Genomic DNA, 17,309 nt, shown 5'->3' on the forward strand with positions numbered 1-17,309 from the left:
ACCCTTGTCTATGGCGCCACCGTATCGAAGAGGCTAACGTCACACAAATTGTATCAATGGGCTCCCTTGCCATTGAGCTGCCAGTTGGCTTTGGCTGGTTGGAGGCACTAGTGAGAGACACAAAGGGCTAGAAAGGAGTAAAGTCAAGCTACATATTAGTCCAGTCCTCTTTCTGCCAGGTCCCCTTGGGTTGGTTGAGTCCCTTTTTTAGTGGTCAAGCCCTATCAAGCAGTTTTCTCTCCACAGAGTCACCTCGTCCTCTGTCATTTGTGGAAGTCTTAGTGAGATTGTCAGAGTGACATTGGGCGGACACTGAGTGATCTAAGCTGGGCCTCAGACTTTGAATCTTAACTGATACGGAGCTAGAGAAAGAGAACTAATGATGCCTGTGTTGGAGCCTTGAAAAAACAAAGTTCAGTAGCTCCTAACAGATTCCTGGAGCTATGCTGGTCCCATCCTTTTTCAGGTTCTGATTCTTTAAGTGTTTCCTTAAATGTTGTGATTCACGCACATTCAACTGAAAAGGCACTTATAACTGACAAAGTAACTTGTTAGAGGTAACACAGCTAGTAAGTAGAAAATACAGGATTCAAATTCAGGTTTGTTCCCAACACACTATACTAATGCTTACACATGCAAAGAATTTAGAAGTCCATTACCTGTACAAAGAGATTTGAACTCAATCCACTGTTAAAAGCTGAGCAAGTTATCAGAGATGTCTCTGTCTGGTGCCTGGCTATAGGGGAAAATACAAAATAAAGAGCAATTTAGAAAACTGTTATGACCAATAGAATTCTTTCTTTGTACAGCAGAGAAACGAACTGATCATCAATGTATAAAACCATAGCCATTTGCAAAAGACTTTTCATTCTCATTTCTAATTCTCTTTTTCACTGCTCTCAGTTCTGAGAATAACTAGAGAAAGTAGAAAATATTTATCTTATTGACAGTAGGATTTTGTAGTATATGGTATCTGCTATAGATTGAATTTTTGTGCCCCCCCCCCCGCCAAATCCATAAGCTGAAAAGCTGATATCCAACATGGGGTTCCATGGTGTCATAGTTAGCACTCTGGACCATGAAAACTTAATATCCAACGTGGTGGCATGAGGAGGTGAGGCCTTTGGGAACTAATTAGGTCATGACAGTAGAGCTCTCATGAATGGTATTTGTACTTTTTTGAAAGAGACACTGGAGAGCTCCCTTGCCCTTTCTCCCCCTTGAGGACCCACAGAGAGGGCATCATCTGTGAATCAAAGTATGTCCTCACCAGACACCAAATCTGCTGGCACCTGGATTGTGGAGTGGCCGTCCTCCCGAACTTTGAGAAATTTCTATTCTTTACAATTTATACCGTTCATGGTATTATAGCAGCAGGAGCAGACTAAGACAATATCTTAATTTTTAAAACCATCCTATTCAGAGGCCATTTTTGTCCCGTTTGTCAGAGGAGGAAATAAAGGCAACATTGGCCAAGTCATAATTGCAAAAGATCCAAGACCTAAAATTTGGTTCACGTGCTTTTTTGCTGCACTAATATTCCTCAACAAAAATGCTACTGGCATTCTTGAGACAACCCAAAAATACAGGCCCTGGTTTGAAACCTCAAAAGAACATGAACCTATTAATGTATATTTTTATTCCACTTTCCCCCTGGAATTCCTATACTCATTCTTTTCGTTCTAAATGTGGTGGAAAACATCTTTGTTGCTTATTTTAGAATTAATCTATTTTTAATTGATATTTCACATGTAATCTTATATTTTTCAGGTGTATAACATAATGACTCCATATTTTATACATTGCAAAATGATCATAAGAAGTCCAGTTAACATCTGTCACCTTACAAAGTACAAATTTTTCTTGTGATGAGAACTTTTAAGAGTCACTCTTAGCAACTTGCAAATATAAAATACATTAGTATTAATTGTAGTCAACATGCTGTACACATCTTAACTTTGTTGCTGTTTTTAAGAAGTGACAGATGAGTATAGTTAGCAGAAGATTAAGTGTGGGCTCCTATATGAGGAAATCTTAGCATCTGATAATGCAGAACCTGCTGTGTTTTAAAATAATTTTTTAACGTTTGTTTATTTTTGAGAGAGCACAAGCAGGGGAGGGGCAGAGAGAGAGAAAGGGAGACACAGAATCCGAGGCAGTCTCTGAATTGTCAGCACAGAGCCTAATGCGGGGCTTGAACCCACAAACCTCAAGATCATGACCTGAACCAAAGTTGGATGCTTAACTGACTGAGCTACCCAAGCTCCCTGAGCCTTTTACTTTCTAACAGCTGCCTTCTGAGATGCCAATTGGTGACGAGTCACAGTGTAGGAGACCCAAGAGGCACCTGGGAAAGAATGCATATTAGCAACTCCACATAATGTAAAAGCTCAGATATTAAAGGTTTATTGACTGTATAAGGATGTCTGGCACTCTCCTTGGCACAGTGAATACAGTGGTAAATAAAACTGAAAAGTTCTGGCTTTCGTTGAGGGAAGATTAAGTGAAAAAAATAAAAATATACTCAGGCTAAGTACCATGGTTATAAAATAATGTGCTATGATTAAAAAATTAACTGGTGGATTTTCAACATGGTGCTGGGACAACTGGATATCTTCATGCAAAAGAATAGCGCTAGAACTACCTTCACTTCACCCCATACACAAAAATTAACTTACATGGATACCAGGCCTACATTTAAATGATGAAAACCGTAAACTCTTGGAAGAACCTCATGACCTTGGGTTAGGCAATGGTTTCTTCTACATGACACCAAAAGCACCAGCAACGGGGGGAAAAAGACTCCACTGAAAGTAAATATATATATATATATATATATATATATATATATATATTTATATATATATATATATATATATTTATATATTTATATTTAAACATCCAGAAACTAAAACTACAACCTACCAAATGGGAAAATATTCTTGGAAATCCTATCCACTAAAGCACTTGTATCCAGAATACGTAAAGGACTTTACATTTGCATTTTCTTTCCTCTCTGAGAATCATTTCAAAAATGGGCAAAGACTTACAAAAAATGTTAGAGAATTCTTTAAGTGGAATAAAAAGGCCATAACTGGGGGTAAGAAAAATGTAGAAGAGAAATTTCATTAGTAAAAGCAAGCCTATAGTAAAGGTAGTAGATTAATCACCTACAGGCCTACCTCAAGAAACAAGAAAATCTCCCTCTAACCAAACTCCTGAAGGAATGAGGGTAAAAAAATCCCACAGTTAATAAAAAGATCAGAATAAAATGAAATTGAGAATAGAAAATAGAAGGAATAAAAGTAATAGGGAATAGAAGGAACATGCCCAACATCATACAAAGCCATATATGAAAGGCCCACAGCTAATTTCATCTCAATGGGGAAAAACTGAGATCTTTTCCCCTAAGGTCAGGAAAACAACGGGGATGTCCACTCTCACCACTGTTATTCAACATAGTACTGGAAATCCTAGCCTCAGCAGTCAGACCACAGGAAGAAATAAAAGGCAAATTGGCAAAGAAGAAGTCAAATGTTCACTCTTCACAGGCGACATGATACTCTACATGGAAAACCCAAAAGACTCCATCAAAAAACTGCTAGAACTGATCCATGAATTCACCAAAGAGGTAAAACATCTGTGTGCTGAAAACTATAGAAATCTTATAAAAGAAATTGAAGAAGGCACAAAGAAATGGGAAAACATTCTATGCTCGTGGATTGGAAGAACAAATATTGTTAAAATGTCAATGCTACCCAAAGCAATCTACACATTCAGTGCAATCCCTATCAAAATAACACAAGCATTCTTCACAGAGCTAGAACAAACAGTCCTAAAATTTGTGTGGAACCATTAAAGACCTGGAATAGCCAAAGTAATGTTGAAAAAGAAAACCAAAGCTGGAGGCGTCACAATTCTGGGCTTTAAGCTGTATTACAAAGCTATAATCATCAAAACAGTATGGTACTTGTATAAAAACAGAAAATAGATCAACAGAACAAAATAGAAAACTCAGAAATGGACCTAAAAATGTATGGCCAACTAATCTTTGACAAAGCGGGAATGAGTATCCAATGGAAAAAAGTCTCTTCAGTGAATGGTACTGGGAAAACTGGACAGCAACATGATACTGGACCACTGGCTTTGTTTTGAATTTATTTTCTGTATGTTGTAAGACTTAACTGTGAGAAAGGAAACCATCAAAATCCTAGAGAAGAAAAAGTCAGCAACCTCTTACTCCACATGTCTCCAGAGGCAAGGGAAATAAAAGCAGAAATGAACTATTGGGACCTCATCAAGATAATAAACTTATGCTCAGCAAACGAAACAAATCAGCAAAACTAAAAGGCAACCTACAGAATGGGAGAAGATATTTGCAAATACCTGATAAAGGGCTAGTATCCAAAATCTATAAAGAACTTATTAAATTCAATACACAAAAAACAAATAATCTGGCGAAGAAATGGCCAGAAGACATGAATAGACACTTTTCCAATGAAGACAACCAGATGGCTAACAGGCACATGAAAAGATGCTCAACATCACTCATCATGAGAGAAGTACAAATCAAAACCACAATAAGATACCACCTCACATGTGTCAGAATGGCTAACATTAACAACTCAGGAAACAACAGATGTTGGCAAGGATGCCGAGAAAGATGTTGGCAAAGGAGCCGTTTGCACTGTTGGAGGGAATGCAAACTGGTGCAGCCACTCTGGAGTTTCCTCAAAAAATTAAAGAAATGGAACTACGCTACAACTTAGCAATTGCACTACTAGGTATTCATTCAAAGGATACCAATGCTGCTTCGAAGAGGCACATGCACCCCAATGTTTATAGCAGCATTATCAACAATAGCCAAATAATGGAAAGAGCCCAAATGTCCACTGACTGATGATTGGATAAAGACGATGTGGTATTTATATACACACAATGGACTACTACTTGGCAGTCAAAAAGAATGACATCTTGCCATTTGCAACAACGTGGATGGAACTAGAGTGTATTATGCTTAGTGAAACAAGTCAGAGAAAGACAAATACGTTTTCACTCATATGTGGAATTTAAGAAACACAACAGATGATCACAGGGGAAGGGAAGGAAAAATAAGATAAAAACAGAGGAAGACAAACCATGATCTCTTAAATACACAGAACAAACCAGGGTTGCTGGTGGGGTGTTGTGTGGGGGAATGGGCTAAATGGGTGATGGGCATTAAGGAGGGTGCTTGTTAGGATGAGCACTGGGTGTTATATGCAAGTGATGAATCACTGGGTTCTACTCCTGAAACCAAATCCTACACTGTATGCTAACTAAGTTGAATTTAAATATTTCTTTTTATTAAAAAAAATGAAAGAACAGGCAACACAGAAATAAAAAAATTATTAAAGAATTGATTGAAAAATTATATCCCAACAAATGGAACAACCTAGAGGAAATGGGTACATTCCTGGAAACATACAATCTTCTGAAACTGAATCAGTAATCAAAACCCCCCCAACAAACAAAAGTCCAGGACTGGATGAATTCACAGGTGCATTGTAACATTTAAAACACAGTTAATACCTATTCTTAAATGATTCCAAAAATAGAGGATAGAAAGCTTCCAAATTCATTCTACAACACCAACATTACCTTTATACCAAAGACACTACCAAAAAAAAACAAAAAACAAAAAAAACCTGCTATAGACCAATATCCCTGATGAACATAGATGTAAAAACCCTCAACAAAATATTAACAAACAGAAGTCAACAATATATTAAAAGGATCATTTAGTACAATCAAGTAGGACTTATTTCAGGGATGCACGTGATTCAATATTCACAAATCAATGTAACAAATTACCAAAAGGAAGAATGAACACCACATGATGATCTCAAATGCAGAAAACGCATTTGACAAAATACAACATCCATTCATGATAAAAATGCCTCTAAAATGAGCTTAGAGGGAATACACCTCAACATAATAAAGGCCATATATCGAAAACCCACAGCTAACATCATCCTCAGTGGTGAAAAACTGAAAGCTTTTCTTCTAAAATCAGGCAAAGACCAGGATATTTACTCTTGCCACATTTATATAACATAGTACAGGAAGCCTAGCCACAGCAGTCATACAGGAAAAAGAAAAGGCATCCAAATTGGTAAGTAAAACTGACACTATTTGCATATGACCTGTTACTATATACACAAAACCCTAAAGACTCCACCAAAAAACTACTAGAACGAAGAAATGAATTCAGTAAGGTTGCAGGACACAAAATTAATATACAGATACCTGTTCCATTTCAATACACTAATAACTACCAGAAAGAGAAATTTTTAAATAATCTTATTTACAATTGCACCAAAGAGAATAAAGTATTTAGGAATAAATTTAACCAAGGAGGTGGAAGACCTATATTCTGAAGTGAAATTGAAGATGACACAAACAAATGGAAAGGTATACCATGTTCATGAATTGGAAGAATTAATATCCTTAAAATGTCTATCTTTACCCAAAGTAATTTACATTTTTTTAGTTTGAGAGAGAGGGTGCAAGCAGGGGGTGGGGCAGAGAGAGAGGGGGACAGAGTGGGCTCTGTGCTGATAGCAGAGAACCTGATGTGGGGCTCAAACATGCAAACCATGAGATCATGGTCTGAGATGAAGTCAGACGCTTCACTGACTGAGCCACCCAGGTGCCCCAGCAGTTTACATTTTCAATGCAATCCCTATCAAAATACCAACAGCATTTTCCACAGAACTAGAACAAATAATCCTAAAACTTCTATGGAACCACAAAATATCTCAAATAGCCAAATCAATCTTAAGAAGAACAAAGCTGGAGGCATCACAATCCCAGATTTCTATAAAGCTATACTATACTATAGTATATATACTATATATAAACAATACTATATACTATAAAGCTATTACTATATATACTATAAAGCTATTAATGAAAACAGTATGGTACTGGCACAGAATAAACACAGATTAATAGAACAGGATGGAGACACCAGAAATAGAACCATGCTTATATGGTCAATTAATATTCAACAAAGGAGGCAAGAATATACAATGAGGAAAAGACTGTCTTTTCAATAAATGGCATTGGGAAAACTGGACCACTTTTATACCATACACAAAAATAAAGTAAAAATGTATTAAAGACCTAACTGTGAAATTTGAAACTATAAAACCCCTAAAAGAAAACACAGGCAGTAATCTCTTGGAAATTTGCCTTAGCAATATACTTATGGCTATGTCTTCTCAGGCAAGAAAAATAAAAGCAGAAATAAGCTATTGGGACTACACCAAAATGAAAAGTTTTTGCAAAGGAAACCATCAACAAGTCAGGGAGAATGGGAGAATATATTTTCAAATGATATATCTGGTAAGAGACTAATAGTCAAAATATAGTACATATAACAACGCACAAAAAAACTGATTTAAAAAATGAGCAGAGAACCCAATTAGACATTTCCCCAAAGAAGTCCTACAGATGGTAAGTACACACATGAAAAGATGCTCAACATCACTGATCATTAGGGAAATGCAAATCAAAACCATAAGATATCACCTTACTCTAATCAGAGTGGCTATTATCAAAACAAGAAATAAGTGTTGTCAAAGATTTGGAAGAAAGGGAACCCTTAAACACTGTTCATAAGAATGTAAATTGGTACCCCCACTGTGGAAAACAGTATGGAGGTTCCACAAAAAAATTAAAAATAGAATGACCCCATGATCCAGTAAATTCCACCACTGGGTATTTACCCAAAGAAAATGAAAACACGAATTCAAAATGATATATGCACCCCCATGTTTATTGGAACATTATTTATGGGGTGCCTGGGTGGCTCAGTTGGTTGAGCATCTGACTCTTGATTTTGGCTCAAGTCGTGATCTCACAGTTTGTGAGTTCGAGTCCCTCATCAGGCTGTGCACTGACAGTGCTGGGAAAGCAGTCTGCCAGTTCCTCACAAAGCTAAACATAGAGTTACCATGTGATCCAGCAATTCTACTCCTAGGCAAACACCCCAAAATGAAAACGTAGTGTCTGCATAAACTTGCAAATGAATGTTCACTATACCATTCTTCATGATAGCCAAAAGGTAGAAACAAGTGAAACGGTAGATGAATTGATGAACAAATTATGTTCTATCCATACAATGGAATAATAATCAAACATAGTAAGTACTGACACCTGCCACCACTTGGATGAACCTTGAAAACATGCTAAGTGAAAGAAACAAGTTACAAAAGGCCACATGTTCTATGAGCCCATTTATATGATGTGGCCAGAATAGGCATTTCAGTAGAAACAGGAAGTAGATTAGTGGTTACCAGATTCTGGGGAAAAGAGGCAATGGGAATGATTGCTAATGGTAATGGGATTGTTCCTGAAGGATGAAAATGTTCCAAAATTAGGTAGGGATTGTTGCACAACCCTGTGAATATACCAAAAAGCACTGAGATACATCCTTTAAAAGGTTAAGTTTTATGGAAAATGAAATAGATCTCAATAAATTTGTAATAAAGTAACTGGCAGGGACATAGAATAACTCAGTCCCCACCATTGTTCCCAAAATATTAAATGAGGGATGTGTGTGACTCCTTTTTAATAATAAAAAGAGTTTATGTTTTAAGTGTGCATATTTGTATGTGCATACATTTTTTGAAAAACCTGAAGCAAGAGTCCTGAAATATAGGTTGTAAGGGTGGAAGAGAGAATCTCTGCAGCCAGACTACTTAGGTTCACATGAGATGCTACCACTTCCCAACTGCAGAATCTCAGACAACTTCCTTAACTGCTCCTAGTTCCAGGTTCCTTACTAGTAAACAGAGTAAGAATAGCGTTTCCTTTGTGTATGTGCGTCCATGTGTGTATTAAACTAAACAATGTTTACAGTGGTTCGGTAGGTTAACTGTTACTGTTGTCATGGTTATTATTATTCTCCCAGCAGGACTGGACTTAACCTGAACATTGTGGAAGTGTGATCAAGGCTTCTCTCTCTTCCTATTGACATTTGAACAGATTGCTGGCTGCGGCTGTTCATGTTTCTCTCCCTATTCCACCTCCCAGAATTAGCTCCCACCGCCACCCCACCCCCAAGTCCCCAGGGATTGTTTTGCTTTAGGAATGAAACTGCATAGAAGGAATAAGGAGGGGGAGGACACCTGGGTGGCTCACTCCGTTGAGCATCCAATGCTTGATTTCGGCTCAGGTTATGATCCCAGGGTGGTGGGATTGAGCCCATGTCTCCACACTAAGCATGGGGTCTGCTTAAGATTTTCTCTCTCTCTCTCTCTCTGTCTCTCTGTCTCACTCTCTCCCTCTCCTCTCCTCTGCCCCTCTCCCCTGCTCATGCGGTCTCTAAAATAAAAAAAATAAATTAAAATTAAAATTTAAAAAAAAGGAGGAAGGATGGGGACCACTGGAGTCCCATATCCATCCCTCAGCCTCTCCCTTCTCCTCTCCCCAAAGCTGGATCTTATCAGTAGTATTTCTGGAATCTGCTTTATCCCCTATGTTATCTCCCAGCAGACTCGTAAAAATAGCTCTTTGGATTGAACTGCTTTGAATATTACCTGCTTTGGGCTAGTTCGGAGAGTTAACAAGCAGTTCCATCCTGGGAAGTGCAAAGCCAAGGTGATGAAGAGGGAAGTTCAGTGGTGTGAGAAGCAGGCTGGATCCTCCTTCAAGCTCTGGGAAGAAAATAAACATGGGTGGTAAAGGCAACTGGGTACCTACGTGTGTCCCAGGAACAATCATATCACCCACCAACATTTTGTGCTTAGGCCCCTGAGCCAGAAACTTGTTCATTAGAACACTTGCTCTGGGCCAGGCCCAGAATGAGTAAATTACAGGGAAATCTAAGTTAGCAACAGGGGCAAAGGTATAGACGTCTGTAGAAAGGGAGCCTGTATCTGAGACGTGGGGAGAGGGGGCAAAATAGGTAAAGGGAATGAAGGAATGCACACATGCGTGGGTGTTAAACCGTGTTCAATTTACGTTAACTTATGTTCAGTCATTCCTCTCCCAACAGGACCGACTTAACCTGAGCAAGGTTAAGTGTGCCACGAAGGGGTGACCAAGACAAAGGGGTGGCTTCCCCAAAGAGGCTGCAATAGAGCTGCTAGGAGACCCCGAGAATTAGTAGTCCTTTCTTGGCCTCCCATATCCCTAGTATTTTATATTATTAAACTGATTTTTTGGACAGCTTGAACCCAGCTCAGTCTGTATCCAAAATTAGTCTCCCATCTCCTGTTGATTTCTGTGGGGCTGCCCTGGGGGTATTCAAGGAAGGGTATAGGAACCCTACCAAAGATATTACTTGACTGGGGTGGAGGGATGAGATTTACAAACTCTTTGAGGGCATAGCATCTTGTTAGATTATTGACAATAAGCACACAGACTAACAGGTTTCCCAGGCAAGGCTCACCTTTAGACTGGCAAATATTTTCTGAACACCTTCTCTAGGCCACATGCTGGGAATACTGTGTTGAATGGCCCCTGTTGGCCCTGTCCCCCATCCTCACAAGCAGGGCAGTGAATCCTAGGTCCACTGCCTTCGTTTGCCACACCGTCCCCCACAGAGCCTGGGGATGATCCTTGCCTCACCTGCTAGCAAATCTCTCCACATTCATCATGCACATCTAAGAAAAACTCCCCAGAAAGGAGGGGATTAGGGCATGTATGTTAGATACGGCAAAGCCCTGAGTGGCTCCGAGTATTTGGAGATTGTTCAGAGAGGGTAATGTGATAAAGAATAAGGTCAGACTCAATTTTGAAAAAGAAACAAAATGTGAGTGTGGCTTTAGAGAGCTTTTCTTCACTGAGAAAGTTTACGAGCAGGGATTTGGCAAGCAGTCGTCGAAGCTTCTCTTCCCTGTGTCTGTTTTCTTCCTTCTGCCCTCTGTCAGCAGAACTGTTGGTGCAAAACTAGGAGCTGACATTAGCCTTACCCTTAGCCCAGGGGTAGCCCAATGTTGTAAATAATGAAGCAAACGCATCAAGCGGAAGATTGGCCAAAGATGCTCATGCAAGGGTGAGAGGGTAGCAAGGAATCAGAGAGGCAGCACCACCTCTGGAAATTATAGGCCCACCTTCCGTAGACAAAGAAGCTAACTTCAAGCACCCATCATGCACATAGCATGTGGATTCACACTTCCATAGAAGAGTCTTCTGTTCAAGTTATAGTAACACGTGGGTCTACCTTTATATTGACTACACAGTTTCTCAATGTCAAGCTAACTGGCTCTTGTCTCTAAAGGTTTCATTTTATGGAGTGATGATCATTTCTTGAGCACTGGAAACCTTACCAGATTCTCTAATTAGCTTATTCAACCTCACAGCAAACCTAAAAGGTACATATTAGACACCTTTGTTACTAATCAGAAAATTAAGACTCCAAGGGACTCTGGAAACTGCGCCCAAGTGAGACAGCTGAGAAGTGAAGCCATAATTCAAGTCCATAATTTTAAAACAAAATTTGCTCTTTCCAGCCATCACAAGGCAGCTCCAGGACACCCACAGATAGCACCTATTACAGCTCTGTCTTGCTAAGGTGACACAGGTACAAAGCAGCCCACTACATGCCAGGCCAATATCTGCTTCAAGCGCAGATGACTCACCAGGGCGCACTCTGTGTGGAGTGCCCTGAGATCTCCTAGCCTGTGCCCACCTCAGCTCTGTCCTGCTAGGGTTCCCCATGTGTGGAGAACTCTGGTGACCACCAGGTCTTAGCCTGCTTCAGTTCCTGCCATCCCCTGGGGAGCCCCCTACATGGAACACCCCGGGACCCCCAGCCCATGCTTGCTACAGCCCCAGCCAGCCAAAGCCACCAGGTACATGGTCTATACAGGGGATGTTCATACACAAGGCCATTCCCACAAAGCTAGGAGAAGTAGCTCTTCTATCGAATTCGTAGAAACACAGAAAGTCAAACAAAATAAGGAGAAAACATTTACTCCAAATGAAAATCAAGACAAAACTCCAGAAAAAGAACTAAACAAAATGGAGAAAAGCAATCTACCTGATAAAGGGTTACAAGTAATGGTCATAAAGATGCTCAGGCAGAAGACTGAACTCCATGAGAACTTCAACAAAGAGAGAGAAAATATAAAAAAGGACTAATCAGAACTGAAGAATACAAATAGTGAAGTCAAATCCGCACTAGAAGATTAGAGGATGCAGAAGAATGTATCAGTGATCTGAACACAGGCGATTGGAAAGCACCCAAACTCAACACCAAAAAGAAAAAAAGAATTTTTAAAAATAATGATTAAGGGATCTCTGGGACAATATCAGGTATTTGCATTACTGGGGTTTCAGAAGTAAAAGCTAGAGAGAAAGGGGAAGGAAACTTACTTGAAGAAATAGATGAAAACATCCCTAATACAGAGAAGGAAACAGACATCCAGGTCTAAGAAGTCCAGAGAACCCCAGACAAGAAGAACTCAAGGAAGTCCACAAAAATACAATCACAACATAATACTATGATAAACCTGTATACCAAAATATTGGACATCTTAGAAGAAATGGATAAATTCTTAGAAATATATAACCTAACAAAACAAAAACAGGAAGAAATAGAAAATCTGAACAGACCAAATAACCAGCAATGAAACTGATAAGTAATCAAAAAACTCACAACAAACAAGTCCAGCCCCAGAGGGCTTCACAGGCAAATTCCACCAAACATTTAAAGAAGAGTAAATATCCGTTCTTCTCAAACTATTTCCAAATATCCAAAAGGAAGGAAAACTTCCAAATTCATTGTATAAGGCCAGTATCACCCTGATACCAAAAGCAGATAAAGAACACCAGAAAAAAAAATATTAGTAAGCCAAATCCAACAATATATTTTTCAAAATCATTCACAATCAAGTGGGATTTATTCCTGGGATGCAAGTGTGGTTTAATATTCACAAAACAATGAACATAATATGTCACATCGATAGGAGAAACGAAAAAAAAAAAAACATGGGAATATTTCAGAAGATGTAGAAAAAGCATTTGACAAAGTACAACAACCATTCATAATACAAACCCTCTGGAAAGTACGTCTAGAGGAAACATATCTCAACATAATAAAGGTCTCATGAAACACCCACAGCCAACATCATACTCAATGGGGAAAAACTGAGAGCTTTTCTCCTAAGGTCAAGAATAAGACAAGTTGTCTACTCTCACCACTTTTATTCAACGTAATACCAGAAGTCCTAGCCACAGCGATCAGACAACATAAAGAAATAAAAAGCATCCAAATTGGTAAGAATGAAGGAAACTCTCACTATTTGCAGATAACATGATACTACATGTAGGATACCCTAAAGACTCCCTCAACAAAACTATTAGAACTGATAAATGAATTCAGTAAAGATGCAGGGTACAAAACCAATATGCAGAAATCGGCCGTATTCCTATACATCAATAATGACACAGCAGAAAGTAAAACTAAGAAAACAACCCCATTCACAACTGCACCAAAAAAATATCTAGGAATAAACTGAACCAAAAAGGTGAGAGTCCTGTACTCTGAAAACTATAAAACATTGATGAAAGAAAGACATTACATGTTCATGGGTTGGCAGAACAAATATTGTTAAAATGTCTATACTACTCAAAGCAATCTACACATTTAATGCAGTCCCTATCAAAATGCCAACAGCATTTTTCACAGAACTAGAATGAATAATCCTAAAATATGTATGGAACCACAAAAGACCTCGAATAGCCAAAGCAATCTTAAAAATGGAAAAACGGGAGGTATCACAATTCGAGATTTCAAACTGTATTACAAAGTGGTAGTAATTAAAACAGTATGGTACTGACATAAAAATAGACACACAAATCAAGAGAGTAGAACAGAAAATCCAGAAAAACCCTCAATTATATGGTCAATTAATCTTTGACAAAATAGGAAAGAATATGCAATGGGAAAAAGATAGTCTCTTCAACAAATGGTGTTGGGAAAACTGGACAGCTACATGCAAAAGAATGAAACTAGACCACTTTCTTTCACCATGCACAAAAATAACTTAAAATGCTTTCAAGACGGGGGCACCTATGGGGTCAGTCTGTTAAGCGTCCAACTTCAGCTCAGGTCAAGATCTCAGGACTCGTGGGTTTGAAACCCATGGCAAGCTCTATGCTAATGGCTCAGAGCCTGGAGCCTCTGCTTCAGATTCTGTGTCTTCGTCACTCTCTGCCCCTGCCCCGCTCATACTCTCCCTCGCTGTCTTTCTTTTTTTTTTTAATTTTTTTTAACGTTTATTTATTTTTGAGACAGAGACAGAGCATGAACAGGGGAGGAGCAGAGAGAGAGGGAGACACAGAATCGGAAACAGGCTCCAGGCTCTGAGCTGTCAGCACAGAGCCCGACGCGGGGCTCGAACTCACAGACGGTGAGATCGTGACCTGAGCTGAAGTCAGACGCTTAACCGACCAAGCCACCCAGGCGCCCCTGTCTCTCTCTCTTTCAAAATAAATGAACATTAAGAAAATGGATTAAAGACCTATATGTTAGACCTGAAATCATAAAATTCCTGTAGTAGAGCAGAGGCAGTAATCTCTCTGACATTGGCCATAGCAACATTTTTCTAGATATGTCTCCCGAGGCAAGGGAGGTAAAAGCAAAGGTAAACTTCGAGACTACCTCAAAATAAAAAGGTTCTTCACAGCGAAGGAAACAACAAACAAAACTTAAAAGGCAACCTACTGAATGGGAGAAGATGTTTGCAAATGACATACCTGATAAAGGGATGGTATCCAAAGTACATAAAGAAAGATGTTATATCACAAAACACGAAAAAAAAAAAAACCCACACAAATAATCTAATTTAAAAATGGGCAGCAGACGTGATCAAACATTTCTCCAAAGATATCCAGGTGACCAGCAGACACATGAAAAGATATTCAACATCACTCATCATCAGAGAAATGCAAATCAAAACCACAATGAGCTATCATATCATACCTGTAATAATGGCTAAAATCAAAAACTCGATAAACAACAAGCATCGGTGAGAATGTGGAGAAAAAGGAACCCTCATGCACTGTTGGTAGGAATGCAAACTGGTGCAGCCATTGTGGAAAACAGTATGCTGTTTCCTTAAAAAATTAAAAACAGGGGCGCCTGGGTGGCATAGTCGGTTAAGCGCTGACTTCAGCCAGGTCACGATCTTGCGGTCCGTGAGTTCGAGCCCCGCGTCGGGCTCTGGGCTGATGGCTCGGAGCCTGGAGCCTGTTTCCGATTCTGTGTCTCCCTCTCTCTCTGCCCCTCCCCCGTTCATGCTCTGTCTCTCTCTGTCCCAAAAATAAATAAACGTTGAAAAAAAAAATTAAAAAAAAAAATTAAAAATAGAACTACTCTACAATCCAGGAATTGCACTGCTGGGTATTTACCCCTAAACTACCAAAACACTAATTCAAAGGGATACGTGCACCCATATGTTTACTGCAGCATTATTTACAATAGCCAAACTATAGCAGCAGGCCAAGTGTCCATCAATAGATGAATGAAAAAAGAAGATATTGGTACACACACACACACACACACACACACACACACACACACACAATGGAATATTAGCCATAAAAAAAAGAATGAAATCTTGCCATTTGCAACAACATGGACGGATCTAGAGAGTATAATGCTAAGCAAAATAAAAGTAAGTCAGAGAAAGACAAATATCATGATGTCACTCCTATGTGGAATTTAAGAAACAAATGAGCAAAGAATAAAAAGAGACCAATCAAGAAACAGACCCTTAACTATGGAGAACACACTGATGGTTATCAGAGGGGAGGTGGGTGGGGAGGTGGGGATTAAAGAGTACACTTTTCATGGTGAAAAATAAAAATGATTTTTAAAAACCTCAACAAACATACACTTAGAATGTGTACATTTCACTGTACACAAATTTTATTTCGAGGGAAAAAAATCTGTAAATAAATATTGAACTTTAGTTACTATACATGCTGAAATTTAGGGGAAGTATATTAATGTCTGCAATTGACTATGAAATGCATCAAAAATATAATGGCAAATGGGTAGATAAATAGATACATGAAAAAGCAAGCATACTATAATGTTAACAGTAGAATCTAGGTCATGGGTATGTGGGTGTTTATTATAAATTCTTGCATCTTTGCCGCATGTTAGGAAAATTTTATTTCACTATTGGGGAAACAAAAAAATAAATAAGGGGCTGAGGACCTGAAAAGACATTTTTCCTAAGAAGACAGACAAATGGCCAACAGACACATGAAAAGATGCTCAACAGTACTCAATTTTCTTTTGCTATTCTCACTTTTTTCTTATTAACTTGTAGGTATACTTTATATATGCAGAATAATTTTTTCTGATATACGTATTACTATATACCATTTGCCACTAAGTAGTATGATACAAAGAAATGCTATTTTCAATCTTTACATTATCAATCTTTTTCCACCCAATACCAGGTCTTAAATATGTTTACCTTTAGTACTTTAGTACTTGTTACACATTTTATAATTCCATCATTTTTGCTTAAGCATTTGACATATCTAAAATTTACTGTGGTCTGTGATTGGAGTTAGAAAATATATTTTTTATATTTTTAGTAAAATAAAAGACAAATTATATTTAATATTTAACATGATGTCTCTTATAAAGAAAAAACCGTTTTGCTTCAAAATTTGCCCCCATTGATGTTTTAGAAATTTTTAGCCATGGGGCACCTGTGTGGCTCAGTCAGTTAAGTGTCTGACTCTTGGTCTCAACACAGGTCATGATCTCAACGGTTGTGAGTTCAAGCCCCGCACCAGGCTCCACACGGACAGTGCAAAACCTGCTTGGGATTCTCTCTTTCCCTGCCCCTCCCCAAATTGCACATGCAATTTGTCAAATATGCATGTGCAAATATGCACATGCAATCTGTCAAAATAAATAAATAAACTTAAAAAAAAAAAGAAATTTTTAGCCACTGTCAATGTAAGTAAGATATATGAGGAAAAATAGGATGGGGCGCCTGTGTGGCTCAGTTGGTTAAGGGTCCATCTTCGGCTTAGGTCATGATCTTGCCATCCCGAGTTCGAGCCTCAGGTCGGGTTCTGTGCTGACAGCTTAGAGCCTGGAGCCTGTTTCAGATTCTGTGTCTTCCTCTCTTTCTGTCTCTCCCGCACTCACTCTGTCTCTCTCTCTCAAAAAATAAATAAAAACATTAAAAAAATAGGATATGTGGCTGTTTCTCCCAGGAAATTGACAAATTATCAGGGAGATAATAAAAATGTAAATAGTATTATGGTAATTATGGTAATTG

The 17,309-nt window shown here is 38.7% G+C and overlaps 1 long non-coding RNA gene across 2 annotated transcripts in view; it reads right to left on the minus strand.

The window, feature by feature from the left end:
• LOC125156403 (uncharacterized) overlaps nucleotides 1-17,309 on the minus strand; it is a 96,284-nt gene that overhangs the window by 18,196 nt on the left and 60,779 nt on the right. For both annotated transcript variants that reach the window (XR_007148586.1, XR_007148587.1), the window contains exons 2-3: nucleotides 9,588-9,704; nucleotides 660-736 (exon numbers count right to left, since the gene is read on the minus strand). This is a non-coding gene — a long non-coding RNA (uncharacterized LOC125156403). The remainder of the gene's footprint in view (nucleotides 1-659; nucleotides 737-9,587; nucleotides 9,705-17,309) is intronic.

Source organism: Prionailurus viverrinus, chromosome F2 (genome assembly GCF_022837055.1).
Source record: "Prionailurus viverrinus isolate Anna chromosome F2, UM_Priviv_1.0, whole genome shotgun sequence".
NCBI lineage: Eukaryota > Metazoa > Chordata > Mammalia > Carnivora > Felidae > Prionailurus > Prionailurus viverrinus.